Genomic DNA, 17,488 nt, shown 5'->3' with positions numbered 1-17,488 from the left:
ACTGACCTAAAAGTTAGCATTCTGGCACTCAATGGAAAACTGAACTCTGAACAGATCTCATCTCAGCACTCCCCACCAACTTTCTTTGGATACCTGGTATTTTAAAGGAAAATCCAAACACATGTATCGAGTAAACATTCATTTAGATTTTCTAATCTCTTTCCCTGTATTAAGATCACCAGACAGCAGTGAAACCAGCCTCTAATTTCTCAGCATCTAGCAGAAATACTTTTACTGAGATTTAATAACATGCTCTCAGCTTTTACAAAGGTTCAATATAAGAATCATCCTCCTGAGTGACAGATCTGTGTCTTTAATCAAACCATAGTTTAAGAAGTCCTCCATTATGTTACCAATAGCCTTTCTATAAACACTTCATAGATCATGAAATACTCATGTGTCCCAACTCTGTTATGTCCAAATCCTGTCATCTTTCGAGGTTCAATTCAAGCATCCATTTCCTCAGGAAGCCCTCTGCAAGTACCCTAGGTGGATGTAGTATCTCACTCTGAAGCTTGCCCTAATACTGTACTTATCATTTTCTATCCCACATTGAGAACCAAGAGAAGAATATTTTATTATCTACTATACATTAGTGTGCTAATAAGTAGTACACTAAGAGTATTATATGCAATCTCCATACCAATGCCATTACTATCTTTATTTGAGGGATGAGAAAAGCTAAGTTGAGAGAGGATGACTCATCAGCCATACAGCTAAAAAGCAGATTAGGTCTGAGCTCTGTTCTGATTCCAAAGTCTATGTTCTCCCTTGAGACCACATTGCCTTCCAAAACTACTGAACTACTCTGCAGGAGGCTAGTGATTTATTTATTATGTTATGAGAAAGGTTTCCAAGTATCCAATAAATGTTACTTGAGTTTAAACCTGAAAAAAGAAACATAGTCTTCACCCCTCAAAAAGCTTATACTTAATTGGAAGGTAATTCAAAACTTGTATTACATTGAGATACCAGCCTAGTATAGACTATATACCTCAAGGCTATGAGTCATGTCTTATGCATATCTTTTCATTCACAACCTCTTAAAACATTAGTATTTATACAGAGGGTTTAATTAATATGAATATATAAGCTCTTCTGGTCTAAAAAAATTATACGTCTTTCCAAAAATGAGGATCACAGGATCTTCTTCCCCCTTAGCTAAATGTAGGGCTCGCCTAGTAATTAAGTTACCTAGGTGTTTAGCAATGCCTATTTCTGTTTGTTTCAGTATTTATCTTTCATCCTTCTAAGCGAAGAAGACAATACCATCAAGGCAATCTAGAAAACAGGAAGATTATGTGAACCTTGCAGCTTCTACTTACTAGGAAATTCACTGAGCTTCAGGATGTCTCTTTGCAAAATTCGAATAATGATAAGAATACCCACTCTCATATGATGAATTCCTGAAAATTAAGTAAGAATATTTACAGAAAGTGCCGGGCACACTGCAGGACTCAATAAATGCTAGCATTCCCCATTCTAACAAATTACTACAGATGGCTGAACTATGCCAGAGGATAGCAAGCTTACCCCATCTTTTCTAAGAGTCAGTTAAAATATTAAATATGTTTTTAAGAAAAAGAATAATATTTTCTTACTTCATTTTTGTCTCTATCAACAATCTTAAATATTATATCCCCTATGGATGGCTACTTTTTCCTTCACTGTAGATAAACCCTACAAACAGTATAGAAAGTATTTTCCTTTAGGATTTTGGTTTATCTTCACAAAGAGAAAATACCACAAGCCATTCACCCTGACACTCAGGGTCCACTTGCTCTGAGGATGAGCCACCTTATAAGCAACAGTCAGAAGAGCAAATTATCTGGCTGGAGGGGTTCCCTGAAAGAATGACAGCATGTTCCTGATCTTTATGATCTTTTATCTTTCATGTTCCTTATACTTTTTAATAAAGTATGTCTTTATTACTACAGCTAAATTCAAATGTGAAGGGAAAAGAAAAAAAAAAGTAGCACATCCCAGAACTTTTAATGAGGAAAACGAATAGCTTGACATAGTAAAGACCATTTTCTTTTCTTTTCTTTTTTTCCTCATTAAACTTTTGTTTTAATGGGTCTCAAAATTCTGTGACAGATTTTTGGTCAGGTTGTTTCCATTAAAAAGTACTGATTTTAAAAACTAATAACTTAAAACTGCCACACACACACAAAAAAACAAATGGTCCACAAAACATTCTCCTTTCCTTCTGAAGGTTTTACGATGCATTGTTATCATTAACCAGTCTTTTACTATTAAACTTAAATGGCCAATTGACACAAACAGTTCTGAGACCGTTCTTCCACCACTGATTAAGACTGAGGTGGCAGGTATTGGGGATAATATTCATTTAGCCTTCTGAGCTTTCTGGGCAGGCTCGGTGACCTTGCCAGCTCCAGCTGCTTTCTTGTCCACTGCTTCGATGATGCCCACAGCAACCGTCTGACTCATGTCACGAACAGCAAAACAGCCCAGAGGAGGATAGTCAGAGAAGCTCTCAACACACATAGGCTTGCCAGAAACCATATCAACAATGGCAGCATCACCAGATTTCAAGAACTTGGGACCATCTTCCAGCTTTTTTCCAGAAGGACGATCTATCTTCTCCTTCAGCTCAGCAAACTTGCAAGCAATGTGAGCTGTGTGACAATCCAGCACAAGTGCATATCCAGCACTGATTTGGCCTGGATGGTTCAGGATAATCACCTGAGCCGTGAAGCCAGCTGCTTCCACTGGAGGGTCATTTTTGTTGTCACCGGCCACATTACCATGACGAACATCTTTGACAGATATGTTCTTGACATTGAAGCCCACATTGTCCCCAGGAAGAGCCTCACTCAAAGCTTCATGGTACATTTCAACAGACTTTACTTCAGTTGTAACACTGACTGGAGCAAAGGTGACCACCATGCCAGGTTTAAGAACACCAGTCTCCACTCGGCCCAAGGGACAGTACCAATACCACCAATTTTGTAGACGTCCTGGAGAGGCAAAAGCAAGGGCTTGTCAGTTGGACGAGCTGGTGGCAGAATGCAATCCAGAGCTTCAAGCAGTGTGGTTCCACTGGCATTCCCATCTTTACGGGTGACTTTCCATCCCTTGAACCAAGGCATCTAAAACAAGATTGTCCATTAGCATTCCTCAAACGGTTGTCATTTAGTGTCAAAATCTGCCCCTTCCATCGCTTTCTCTAGAAGTCTTGAAGTCACTTACGTTAGCACTTGGCTCCAGCATGTTGTCACCGTTCCAACCAGAAATTGGCACAAATGCTACTGTGTAGGGTTGTAGCCAATTTCTTAATGTAGGTGCTGACTTCCTTAACGATTTCCTCGTATCTCTTCTGGCTGTAGGGCGGCTCAGTGGAATCCATCTTGTTAACACCAACAATTAGTTGTTTTACACCCAGGGTGTAAGCCAGAAGGGCATGCTCACGGGTCTGCCCATTCTTGGAGATACTGGCTTCAAATTCACCGACACCAGCAGCAACAATCAGGACAGCACAGTCAGCCTGAGACGTGCCTGTAATCATGTTTTTGATAAAGTCTCTGTGTCCCGGGGCATCAATGATGGTCATATAATACTTGCTGGTCTCCTATTTCCACAGGGAGCTATCAATGGTGATACCACGTTCACGTTCAGCTTTCAGTTTATCCAAGACCCAGGCATACTTGAAGGAGCCCTTTCCCACCTCAGCAGCTTCCTTCTCAAATTTTTTGATAGTTCTTTTGTCAATCCCACCACATTTGTAGACCAGATGACCAGTAGTGGTAGACTTGCCCGAATCTACATGTCCAATGACAACGATGTTGATGTGAGTCTTTTCCTTTCCCATTCTGGTTTAGGTTGAGGGGTGGTTTTCACGACACCTGTGTTCTGGCAGCAAACCCATTGCGAAAAAGCAGTAAAGACCATTTAACCAAATACATATTAAGGAAAGACTAGGTGTACAGCATTTTATCCAGTGCAAAGAGGTTGGTGGAGTCTCTGGCTACTTAGACACTTAAAATCTAGTTGATTTTAAAAGGGATGTTCAGGGAAGTAGTCAATGCTGGCTCAGATATTCAGGAAGAGATCAGCACAGGGGCTGGGCCTTAGATGATAAACACGAAGCTTTCTTTGGCTCTTGTTTAAACTAAATCTAATTCATCCCCAGTAGTACTGAAATTAATTCCATCTAGCTGCCCCTTGATTATTCAGAATAATCATCAGAAAGTGCAATCTCTCCCTCTTTTCTAGATAATACATTTATCCATGCTATGGGAAGACTAAAATTATCTTTAAAAAAATCACATAAAATTTTGTTAGTGACCTTGAATGTCAACATCTAAATCTAACAAAAATATAGCTTTTAAAATAACATTATGTGTAAACCATATGTGCTATGGAGTCCATAAGAAAGGAATTATTATTGTTGGCTGAAATGAAACAATATGGTTGTAAACAGAGACTAAATGGGATTGCCACAGTATCATTCAAACTGCATCGTTTGTGTAAAAGGCCTCAAGGTTCAATCAACAAAATTAATAATTAAAATACATAAAACCGTGGCAGATAATCATCACCACAGAACAATGTTAAAATAACCTGTAAGTGTTGACTTATCAGAAAGAGCCCCTTATTAAAGACAGATTATTTACTTATTTATTTTTACTATTCCTAGAAGGTCCATAAATTGGAGAACAACAGTAAAAGACAGAGAATGTCTTACATAGGGTATATCTTGGAAATCATCTTGGCTCTAGTTCTTTTCAGTAAGAATTTAGAAACTGCAGAAACATACCGTTTGAATTCATGTGTGGCCAAGGCAATGCTCTCCAAGGGATAAGGAAGCAATAATGGGACAGGAAGTAGCCTTAAGCTAACGTTATGACATCCTTGAAACTCCAACGATCAAGGTAGAGTGTTTCTGTGGTCACAGTATCACTAAAGAATGAGGACACCCAGACATCAAAGCAAGTAGGAGAGTCAAGGCTTTCCTGGTAAGTTAATATAGGCATACCAGGAAGCAAGAAGAAAGGGAAACCAAAGTGCATGTAACATTAGCCAAAAAGAGGAACCACCCCCACCTTTAAAGACAGAAAGAATGGGACATTTCCTGGAAAATGAGGAAAAATAATTCATAATCTCTTTTTCAATCATCTTGAGTGAAATCATTTTTGTTAGTGAATATTATATTCAAATAAACTGATAAAAATGACTATGTCTTGGGCGCCTGGGTGGCTCAGTCGTTAAGCAACTGCCTTCGGCTCAGGTCATGATCTCAGGGTCCTGGGATTGAGCCCCACGTCAGGCTCCCTGCTAGGCAGGAAGCCTGCTTCTCCCTCTCCCACTCCCCTGCTTGTGTTCCTGCTCTCCCCATCTCTATCTCTGTCAAGTAAATAAATAAAATCTTAAAAAAAAAAAAAGACTATGTCTTAAATTTTTGATTTCCTAAATAAATACTTTCAAGGGGAATTTTTAAATCGTTTTAAAAACTGAAGGTAGAATTAAAAGTGTAACTGTGATGAAATTCATATCCAAGAGACTTTATCAACATACATTTTTCTTCCCTATTTGGGTAGAGAAACATCACATCTGTGATAAACTTTAAAACCATCAAAGGGGAAAGAAAGCACAGTTCATCTTTAAATATGTTTAAAAGTATTATCATTCGGGGCGCCTGGGTGGCTCAGTCCTTAAGCGTCTGCCTTCAGCTCAGGTCATGATCTTGGGGTCCTGGGATCGAGCCCTGCATCGGATTCCCTGCTCCACGGGAGGCCTGCTTCTCCCTCTCTTACTCCCCCTGCTTGTGTTCCCTTCTCTCGCTGTGTCTCTCTCTGTCAAATAAATAATATCTTAAAAAAAAAAAAGTATTATCATTAGATCTAAATTACCATAGTTATACAAATAAAAATGTCTTTAATGCATAGTTCCAGTGAAATGTCAGTTTTTATCATTCTGATTTTACCTTTATATATCCATTAACTAAACAATATCACTTAGCCACTACCTAAGCTAATGACAATGATGTATTGTTTCATAAATATTTACTCATTCTGACAAATGCTTTGATTCCCACTGCACTGTCTGAATAAATCTAATAGGATAAGATACAATTTATTTGCAGAGTTTTTAATATTACTATGCAGCATATCTGAAATGAATTTTCATCATGCAGTTTATTTTGAAAGGCTATGGGAAATAAGTGTTTATTTATAAAAAGAATTTCTCACTAAAAAATTGCCCAAGGAAGGAGAAGAAGACAGTTGGAGAGAGAGAAAGCTAGGATTTTTTGCATGGTGATGACAAAGCTGATCTGCCAGAGGCAGGGCTAGGACTTAAGTGTGTAAGGAATGATATTTACTTTTTTGAGGTCTATGTGAAAATTCAGAGAATGAGGATGACATATAGGAATCTATCGGAACAGTTGAGGAAGTGTTAGACAGTGAGTCTGAACCAATGCAAAGGAAAAAGAGAAAAGCTGAAATAAAAGGCCTTTAGGTATGAAGATGTGGAGAAAAATTAAAGGACGTAGTAGCTTAAACAGGATTAATTTAACTCAAGACTGATGGACAATATTATAGACATCAATCATCTCTCTTTGGGATATTTTTCCAGTGGTTGGATAAAAAGATAGCCAGAGTTCTTTTGAGATTTTAGCAGGAAAATCATCTTTCCCTTTCTCAAACTTCAGGACCTTGACTAATTCATGGTATCCTCAGGTCTAGGTGTGATTATCAGAGTGTTACTCTACTTACCCCACTAAGCTATTGGGATCAAAGGCCTGAGAAAGCCCCAATCAGTCCAAGAGTGATCACAAAGCCTGATACCTCATTTACAACCATAATCTTCCAAAACAAAGGGTCTGAAACCTGAGATGCAGTGGGCTCAGTATAGGCCTTGGTATATGCAAAGGCCCACTAAGGCTTGGCTTCTCGCCTGATTTCTACGAAGTTTGCCCAAGTCTTACAGACTGGGAGTCAGCCTCAACCTGTAAGGGTGCTCCATTGTCTCCTGCTGGCCTCTCCTGAACCACTAACTTCTGGACTAAATCTGGCTTCACTACAGCTCAACTTCCAGAGATCCAAACCACAGTATCTAAGGGTTCTAAAATCCAGTGTTTCTGGATACATTTGGACTGTTTTCCTTGCCACAAGTTTTCTTCATTGTAAAATAGTAAATACCAACATTTGCTCATTCCAATTCCACTAAGATATGATAAGTAACAATAATGCCAAGCCTAGAGCTCTTATGCACAACCAAACTCAAGTTGTGGTTAAAATGTCATCTTTTAAGTTTTCCCTGACTACCCTATTCAAAACTACATTCCCTATCTTCTCTGAAAAACTTTCTCCCTAGCATCTATCACCAAAAATACGTAATATATTTATTTCTTTATTGCATCTCTCCCACCAGAATATAAACTCCAGAGGGTTGATATTTTTGTCTATTTTGTTCATTGCTATACCTCCAGTATCTAGAAGAGTGTATGGGACATAATACTCGATAAATATTTGTTAAATGGCTGAATAAAATACACTCAACATAGCCACCCAGAAAAAGACAGGTTAGCCTGGACATACCTGAGACAGTACAAAAGAAAATGACAAGTTTATTCTGAGGATCCTAGGTCAAAAAGCAATCTACTTCTTAGGGTCCCTCATCAATATCATCCCCAACACCCAAATTTTTTAACCTGAGTATCTATGCCTCATCCTTTGCTGAACCTATATTCTTACTTAAAAGCCTTTCTTCACTAGGATTTTTGCCAGTCCAAAACATTAACCATCTAGACCTCCTTGTGAGTAAACATCCCTTGATGTTTTACCTGATTAGGGTTCCTACATTTCTGACTGAGCTGAATACAACCATAACCACACCTTTAAGGCGCAATCATTCTCAGAGTCCCCACAGCCATGGAAACTTACAATCTCTTACTATAAAGAGAAATGCAGGTTGACAGGTGCAAAATAGCTATTTGGTTATTTTTTTTCAATGAAATGAAATCCTACTTTATACACCAAGAATATACCTTCTCCACATACCAGGCCCTTCAGAGTTCCTAACTAATAAATCTTCCAAACAGGAAAAAAAAAATCCCTCAGTATCAGAAGTCTGACCCATTTTAGAACTTATTCATACCCAATTTATTTGGAGACAATTTACCACCAATACATGGTAATTAAGACATACTCTGTGAAACGTTAAACTGGTACCGTCTTATTGTCCTTCTCCCCTAAAAGCAATGCATACATGAACAACAAAATTTTAACCTGATTTTTAAAATGCCGGATAATGTCATTTTAATACAACCCAATCCATAAGGTATCACTGATAAGACAACAGTTATAGATGATTAAAGTTTAAGTCTTCTACTTTTTACCTCATTTTCATAATTTAAGAACTGAAAAGCACTTGGAGTAGAATATCAAAAGCAATTACTTACTAAAGTTAATTTTTTCCAGAATAGTGTTGGGGGGAGGGATAATAACATCTGTTTTATTCTAACAATAGGCTTAACACACTACATAATTTAATTGAAAATTTGACTAGCTAGCCTCTTGACAATTCATGAAATCAAGTCCAACCTGTTCAAGTCAATGTTTAAATATTAATTCTTATACTGTGTTATTTAAATTTGTATTCCAAATGCAATGGAAGGCATGGAGATAAGACATATACCCTTGGGCAGAAGACATGAACAGACATTTTTCCAAAGAAGACATCCAAATGGCCAACAGACACATGAAAAAGTGCTCAATATTGCTCGGCATCAGGGAAATCCAAATCAAAACCTCAATGAGATACCACCTCACACCAGTCAGAATGGCTAAAATTAACAAGTCAGGAAACGACAGATGTTGGCGGGGATGCGGAGAAAGGGGAACCCTCCTACACTGTTGGTGGGAATGCAAGCTGGTGCAGCCACTCTGGAAAACAGTATGGAGGTTCCTCAAAAAGTTGAAAATAGAGCTACCATATGATCCAGCAATCATACTACTGGGTATTTACCCCAAAGATACAAAAGTAGGGATCCGAAAGGGTACGTGCACCCCGATGTTTATAGCAGCAATGTCCACAATAGCCAAACTGTGGAAAGAGCCAAGATGTCCATCGACAGATGAATGGATAAAGAAGATGTGGTATATATATACAATGGAATATTATGCAGCCATCAAAAGGAATGAGATCTTGCCATTTGCAACGACGTGGATGGAACTGGAGGGTATTATGTTGAGCGAAATAAGTCAAAAAGAGAAAGACATGTATCATATGATCTCACTGATATGAGGAATTCTTAATCGCAGGAAACAAACTGAGGGTTGCTGGAGTGGGGGATGGGGTGACTGGGTGATAGACACTGGGGAGGGTATGTGCTCTGGTAAGCGCTGTGAACTGTGCAAGACTGTTGAATCTCAGATCTGTACCTCTGAAACAAATAATGCAATATATGTTAAGAAAAAAAAAAAGGAAGAAGAAGAAGGTAGCAGGAGGGGAAGAATGAAGGAGGGGAAATCGGAGGGGTAGACGAACCATGAGAGACGATGGACTCTGAAAAACAAACTGAGGGTTCTAGAGGGGAGGGGGGTGGGAGGATGGGTTAGCCTGGTGATGGGTATTGAGGAGGGCACATTCTGCATGGAGCACAGGGTGTTATGCACAAACAATGAATCATGGAACACTACATCTAAAACTAATGATGTAATGTATGGGGATTAACATAAGAATAAAAAATTAAAAAAAAAAAGACATATACCCTTAATATGCACACAACTTTATCATACATTAAAATGTTAAGAAGAGAGAATATAACAGAAATTTTGCACAAAACTTTAAAAAATATACTCCAGATGACTTGGTAACTGCTAAAGGTACCTTAAAATTGGTACCCAAGAACAACAGTGAGATTAGACTATTTTTGCAAGAAACTCTTTTTTATTGCATTCAAATTACTTTCCTAGGATATCACTGGTGTGAATATTCAAGCAAAACACAGTTGCTTTGAAAGAAAACCAAAAACATAATCAATTATTATAATTAACATAACCAATTAGTAAACTATTAAGGTTTCAGTCTACAAGTTAAAGGTTTATAAATACATTGAGAAAACATGTGAATGATTATAGAATATTTATTGTTTTTAAATTATTAACTAATATTGGTTTAACACTTTATAGATTACATAGTATTTCATGTATCTACTTAATTCTTTGCAATGCTTTAGCAGGCATTACTATTGTCCCCATTTTAATTGATGATATGATTGAAGCTCAGGTGATTAAATAAAACTGAAAACCTCTGTTCTTAATTGTGTCCTCTTAAGTCTGTATGGTTGGTCACACCAATGTCTATCTAAACAACATTATCTATTCTTCTTGAGAGTACTGGGGAAAGCACAGGGTTTGGAATAAAATAGACTGGGTTCTAACTGGGGATGTACTACCTCTGCCACCTGGGGAAAACTCATTAAACTCTCCATAAAAGGAGGATTAATATTTACCTTGCAGTGTTGTTGTGAGATTAAAGGAAATAAGGAACACAGGAAGGATTTAGTAACAGCATGCCTGTTTTGCCAGTTCCTGAACCTGAATAAATTTTACCTTCTGCCCTTTCTGCTTCTGCTCTAAGGCCACAAGAAAAAGCAATATAAAGTGCTGACTTAGCCAATTACAAATTTATGGCCTAGTACTATATTCTCATTAGTAAATGAGACCTAAATAATACCTATTCCCTAGGACTATTTTAAGAATTCCATGAGACGGCGGGTGCCTGGGTGGCTCAGTCGTTAAGCGTCTGCCTTTGGCTCAGGTCATGATCCCAGGGTCCTGGGATTGAGCCCCATGTCAGGCTCCCTGCTCCACAGGAAGCCTGCTTCTCCCTCTCCCGCTCCCCCTGCTTGTGTTCCCTCTCTCGCTGTGTCTCTCTGTCAAATAGATAAATAAAATCTTTAAAAAAAAAGAATTCCATGAGACGGTGCATGTAAAGTATTAATTATAGTGCTTGGCATATGCTAGGCTCTCAATAAATGATCAAATTGTAATCATTCCATAGCTTAGCATGGAATGCTAACACTTTCCAGAAAGTGTTACTCTACACTCTCTTCAACTTCCCTTAAGCCTTAACTGCATCAGATCCTTCTGGTAAATAAATTGCCTGCCTACTTTACTGAAAAGATGGGCAATCAGCATGAGCTTCCCCAGCTCTTCTTCCATCCTTCCAACACTTCTTTACCAACTGAAAATCTCTCATACACTCTTCAGGTCTCAGACAAATAGGGATCCTCACTAAACTCCGTATGTAATGCATTCATTCACTCAACAAATTTTACTGAACAGCTACGACCTTGCAGGTGCCGTGCCAAGTGCTGAGTGTCTGGTGGTAAAAAAAAGGCAGAAACGGTCCCTACTCTCAACATCATACAGGAGGGGAGACTTATCTATAAATATATGTTTACAAATTACCTTTCTTCTCCTCGAGCCTTGTTTCCTCAATTATTCCCAGCACATCTCCATTTCCAAGAGTTTCACTGATTCTGCCCTTGTGAGCATGAAAACAATCTTTCCTTGGCCCAGTCATCCTCTATAGCTAATGTTCTATTTCTTTTCTTCCTGACTTCTCGAGACTTCTAGAATAAATACTCTATTTCCATTGCCTCCATTTCCACATATGGTCAATAAGACTAGGAAATCTGTCTTCTGTTCTTTTCCTAGAATGACTTCCTAAGAACAATATCCATGCTGAAAGTAGCAAGTACACCTTACTTTTGAAATTCTCCTCTTTTTTAAAAAAAAGTGCCCAGGGGGCGCCTGGGTGGCTCAGTCGTTGAGCGTCTGCCTTCGGCTCAGGTCATGATCCCAGGGTCCTGGGATGGAGCTCTGCATCGGGCTCCCTGCTCCACAGGAAGGCTGCTTCTCCCTCTCCCACTCCCCCTGCTTGTGTTCCCTCTCTCACTGTCTCTCTCTGTAAAATAAATAAAATCTTCAAAAAAAATAAATAAAATTAAATAAAAAAATAAAATTTAAAAAAAGTGCCCAGGACCCCAAACTGTTTCCTCCCTTTTACTCCAATATTTCTGATAAATTCTGCTTCTACTTTAGGTTCCTCCATTTCCATTTCAAACAGAGGGTATTCCCTCACAGTTGACTCCTCTGCTCTCTAAATTTCTCTCTATACTCTCCATTCGCCAGCTTATTTACCTTCAAAGGATTTTTCTCTCATTTTTATTTCAGTGACTCCCAAATCCACATGTCCATGTTTCTTCTTACAGAACAGTGCCTTTCACAATATAAGTACTCAATAAACAATCACAGACTTGGAACAAACAAGCCAATCAACCAACCAACAAGAATTTCTACTTGGACATCATTTCAAATTTACACCTAAAACCAACCTCATGATCAATTTCTCTTCCACTCTAATCCCAGACAATTCAGCTCCCTGCCCATCACCTACGTCAATGGAGCTTCTAACCTTTCTAAATTACTTAGGCTGATCACCTGAGTTAAATTTCATTCTTTCCTCATGCTGCTCTATAAACTATTCCTCAAAACATTTCTTAAATCCACCTTTTCCACTTTGTTCTTATCACCATCACAATAAGACCTAATCTGGTCAACTATTTATCCCGTTCCTACTCTCTCCCCATTTCAAGTGTGCATGCATTCTCCAGATTAATCTTCTGAAAAAATAATTCCCCTCCCATTTAAAATTCACTAACGACTTCTTTCTCTTGACTAAAACCAAAGTTCATTTAAAGCAACTATATTCTGGCACTCATCTTTCTTCTCCTTTTCTCCCTCCTCACCCCTACTATTTTTCTAAATTCTACACCACAAATAAACTAGAATAGTATTTTAAAAATATTTTTAAGTAGCAAAATCCTCCATTTAAGTGAAATCTTACACAGAATTCCAACATATGAAAGTAGATGAAGACACAAATATACTTGTTAAAGGGGAGAGGGGGAGCAGGGCATAAATCAGACAACTCAATCTCCCTATGACTTTCTTTCTGCCCCCTTTTGCTAATTGAACCCCACTACACAGCCTGAAATACATTCCGTTAGTCGATATCCCTTGAAATTTCCTAAAACATAAACTATCTCTGTTGGAATTTGGTCCCTAATTCCCTTCTTCCCCCTTAATTTCCCTCTCCATTCCAGGTGCATGAAACCTCTTAATAAGCCAGCACCTAACTTTATTCTACCTGTGGAAACTTAACTGATTACTCCATGTCAAGCTAACCTCTCCTTCCCAGAAATTCCTAGACTAAGAATAGCTAGCACTTACTATATGTAAGAATCTATACCAAACCTTGACTGAATCCTCACCAGAATTAATAAAGTATAGAGACATATCTGTATATCTACATACATATATGTGATTATCATCCACATTCTATAGATAAGGACACATATCAGGTGATTTGCCAAAGGTCTGTATATAGTGGAACCAAATCTGAACTCAGTCTGACTCTAAATCTGGACTCTATATTCGTTCTTTCCAACCTTTTTCATGTCACTAAGCACATATAAAATGATATCTGTAAGGCACTCTACAATAAATGGAAGAAACTACTCACAGCCGAAGGCAGTTAGTTTTGAGTAACCCAGGTCCAGCCCAGCTTCCTCAAGGGTTCATGGGATCAACACTGGAGATACTGGAAATTCATTAGCAGTACACCAGATAAGTAACTGCTGTACATATTCATTCATTTAGTATACACTGGTACCTGCCATGTAGTAGGGATTCAAATATATATGTGTGGGTTATTGATAAAGGACAACATATTGTGCTCAAACTGCCAGAGGAGAACGAAGGAGTGCTGAAGATTTTCAATGTCTATATTTTGATAAGCTAATAACCAATTTATACATCTATAAGGACAATATCTTAAAATACTGGTTCCCGATCTTTAGTGTGCATCGATTTCTCCTGGAATTCTTGTTAAATCACAAACTGTGGGACCCACCCCCAGAGTCTGACTCAGAGAATGTGCATTTCTAACAAATTTCCCAGATGATGAAGAAGCTGATGCTGCTGGGATGAGCCTTGGGAGAACCACAGGTCTTAAAAACAAAACCCTCAGCAATAAATATGACTTATACTCACACCACCACCATCAGCCAAATATTTACTCCTTTGCTGGTCAATTTTTAATGACATAAGTCTGTTTCAAGTCATGATGGAGGCAGGATTCTAGGACAAAAGCTTACCTTTGGCTTTTTAAACTGTGCTAAATGTTCCTTTACCCAATTATAACAACATGTAGTAGACCTTAAGTATGCGATCACCAGGGACAGGAATTTCAGGAATATAAAATGTACATAATATATATTGTGCTTAATATCCAATAGAGCCAGGTCAAAGCAATTCAGAACAACAACACTATAAGCAATCTGATTAAGAGGACACATTGCTTTGAAATTATTAGAAGAATTATCTGGTTCAATTTAATTCTTAAAGCTAGTGGCTGATATAATTTAATATTCAAGTTCCAAGTGAAAAAGTGTTTTAGGGGTATTTTTTTCAGATTTTAAATAGAGGTTTGATTAATTTTATCTCTTACACACAGGGTGAGGCTTTTTCTCAGGTAGACTGGCATGTAAATTAAAATTACAACTAAGAAAAACTTGCATAAAACTGTACTATAATTAAATCTATTTTACTTCCTAAAGCATAGGTGCATTTATTTTAGGAATCTAAGAACTTACTTAAGAAATAAGACATTTAAAACTTCAAATACCTCTTGGAGAATCATTCACAAATCCCAAGAATCCAATTTGACAACCTAAATGCAATTTTAAAATGTCCTCACCCCCCAACAAGGGTAACTGAAAAGGCTTTGTTTTTGAAGTTCTGGTCCAAGATAGTGACACAGGAAGAACCTACACTCACTTCCTCCGTGGACACACCAAATCCACAGTTCTTCATAGAATATTACCTCCTGAAGAAGAACCGAGGGCTGACTGAACAGCTTCTGCCTGACAAAAGAGGGAGTGGCAAGAAAGAACAGCAAGAGAGATCTACAGTAATGAAGGGAATCTCCAACCTGAATGCTGCAGTGGGGAGGGATAGTACTGAAACCAGGAGCGGATCCATCTCCCCTAAGACACAGGAAAAAAAAAGCCCTGGTTTAAAAGAGCAACCAGCATATAAAAGAGTCATCCCTAGAACTCTGCCAAAGGGCAGGGGTGCTGCTGGAACTCTCTCTGGATCTAAGGGACTGGTGAACACCACAATTTACACTTCCCCTCACCTTGAGAGGGCACAATGAAGCATGATCCAGTCACCACAGCTGGCTTGCTAACTCATCCAGCACCAGGGCCCTAGCCCTCAGCAGCCCCAGAGGCACTGGGGCAAGGAAAAAAAAGGCAAAGAAGAAAAGCCGTGGTTTCTAAGGGCAACTAGCATACAAAAAAGCCAGCCCTGGAACTCAAACAGCAGTTAGAACTCTCTCCAGGTTAGAGGGGCTGGCAAAAGCCTTGGTTTATGCTCCCCCTTCATTTTGATAATGTGAAAGGCGGCAGAGTCCATGCGCCCTAAATGACCTGCCACCTCACTGAGTCCTGAGCCCACACCAGCAGGAGCCATTCGACCAAGATGCCCCAGGTCAGTGCACACGGGGATACCCCTGAACACACCAGGCTCATATCGCATCAGCTTCAGACAGCTTGCAAGGGTACACCCCGTGGAGAGCACTCTAGGACCTCCCAGCCAACACCTGCTTCAGTTCTAGCCACCCTGACAAAGCGCACCAGTGCAGAAGGCCCAGAACATCCAACCCAGGGGCCCCGGGCCGGCTCAGTCAGTGGAGCAAGTGACTCCTGATCTCAGGGTTGAGAGTCTGAGCCCCATGGTGGATATAGAGATTACTTAAAAACAACAATAACAACAACAACAAACTTCTATTTAAAAAAAAAAGACACCTAATCCATACCAGCCTTGGCTCCAGCTACCCTGCTGGGGTGCCCCCTGTGCTGAGCACCTTAAGACACCTCGACTTACACCCACTTCAGCTTCAGTTATCCTGCCAGGGCGCCTTCTACACAGAGAGCCCCAGGATCCCCAGCTTGCATGCCCTTCAGCTTCAACATTCCTGCCAGGGTGCCCCCTGCACAAAGAGCCCCAGGAACCCCTTAGCCTGCACCCACTTCAACTTCAGCTGTCCTGCCAGGGCATCCATTGCACATAGAGCCTTAGGACCACCACAGCCTAGACCCACTTCAGCTCCAGCACTGTCACCAGCATGGCCCCATGACCCCTAGCCCATACCAGCCACAGCTCCAGCCAGCCAGCCAGCCAAAATCATGAGGTACACATGGGCTACACAGAGAACAACCATACACAAAATCATTTCTTCAAGTTTAGGAGAAGTAACTGTTCTACCTAAATCACAGAAACAAACATAGAAAGTAAAGCAAAAGGGGGAGACAGAGGAATGAATATGCTCCCCCAAAAGCACAAACAAAATCTCAAAAAAAAAAAAAAAAAAGAAAGAAACAGAATATGCCTGATAAATAGCTTAAAGTAATGATCATAAAGATGCTCACTGGGATGGAGAGGAGTGTGGAAGAACTCTGTGAGACCTTCAACAAAGAGATAGAAAATATAAAAAAGAACCAATCAGGCTGAAGAACACAATGACTGAAACAAAAAATACATTAGAGGGAGGCAAGAGTAAATTACTGGATGAAGAAGAATGGATCAGTGACTTGGAAGACAAGGCAATTAGAAAGTACCTAGACTGAAGAGCAAAGAGAAAAAAAATAATTTAAAAAAAATGAGAATTGGTTAAGGCGTATCTTGGACAAAATCAAGCAACCATTCACATAATAAGGGTAAGGGTCCAAGATGGAGGAAACAGAAAGGGACAGAAAACTTATATGAAAAAATAGTAGCTGAAAACATTCCTAAACTAGGGGAAAAAATAGACACTCAAGTTCAGGAACCAGAGTTCAAACAAGATGTCCATGAAAGAGAAAAAAAAAGTCAGGGTAGCATTACTTCTATCAGACAAAATAGGCTTTAAAACAAAGACTGTAGCAAGAGATAAAGAGGGCCCTTACATAATGATAAAGGGATCAATCCAACAAGACGATAAAACAGTTGTAAAGATCTATGCACCCAATATTGGAACACCTAAATACACAAAGCAAATATTGACAGAAATAAAGAGAGTAACTGACAGAAATACAATAATAGAGGAGACTTTAAAACCCCATTTATATCAATGGATAAATCATTCAAGCAGAAAATCAATAAAGAAGCATATGGAACATTCTCCAGGATAGATCACACATTAGGCCACATAACAAATCTCAATAATTAATTTAAGAAGACTGAAATCATATCATGCATCTTTTCCAACAACAACCACAGTATGACAGTAGAAATCAATCACAAGAAAAAACTGGAAAAAACACAAACATGTGGAGCTAAACATGATACTAAACAACCACTAGGTCAACAAAGAAATCAATGTAGAAATCAAAAAATACACGAAGACA

At 39.0% G+C, this 17,488-nt stretch overlaps 1 protein-coding gene and 1 pseudogene across 4 annotated transcripts in view; both read right to left on the bottom strand.

Annotated features, from left to right (window-relative positions):
* PRIM2 (DNA primase subunit 2) overlaps positions 1-17,488 on the bottom strand; it is a 331,933-nt gene that overhangs the window by 81,249 nt on the left and 233,196 nt on the right. The window lies entirely within an intron of this gene.
* On the bottom strand, positions 1,673-3,847 carry LOC118000989 (annotated as a pseudogene). Its single transcript, XR_004676601.1, has 2 exons — positions 3,214-3,847; positions 1,673-3,113 (listed from the first exon to the last, which is right to left on the bottom strand). The product of XR_004676601.1 is annotated as an elongation factor 1-alpha 1-like (transcript).

Source organism: Mirounga leonina, unplaced genomic scaffold, assembly GCF_011800145.1.
Source record: "Mirounga leonina isolate KUSES-001 unplaced genomic scaffold, KU_Mleo_1.0 Mir_53, whole genome shotgun sequence".
Classification (NCBI taxonomy): Eukaryota; Metazoa; Chordata; class Mammalia; order Carnivora; family Phocidae; genus Mirounga; species Mirounga leonina.
This window is presented reverse-complemented; position numbering and strand designations above follow the sequence as displayed.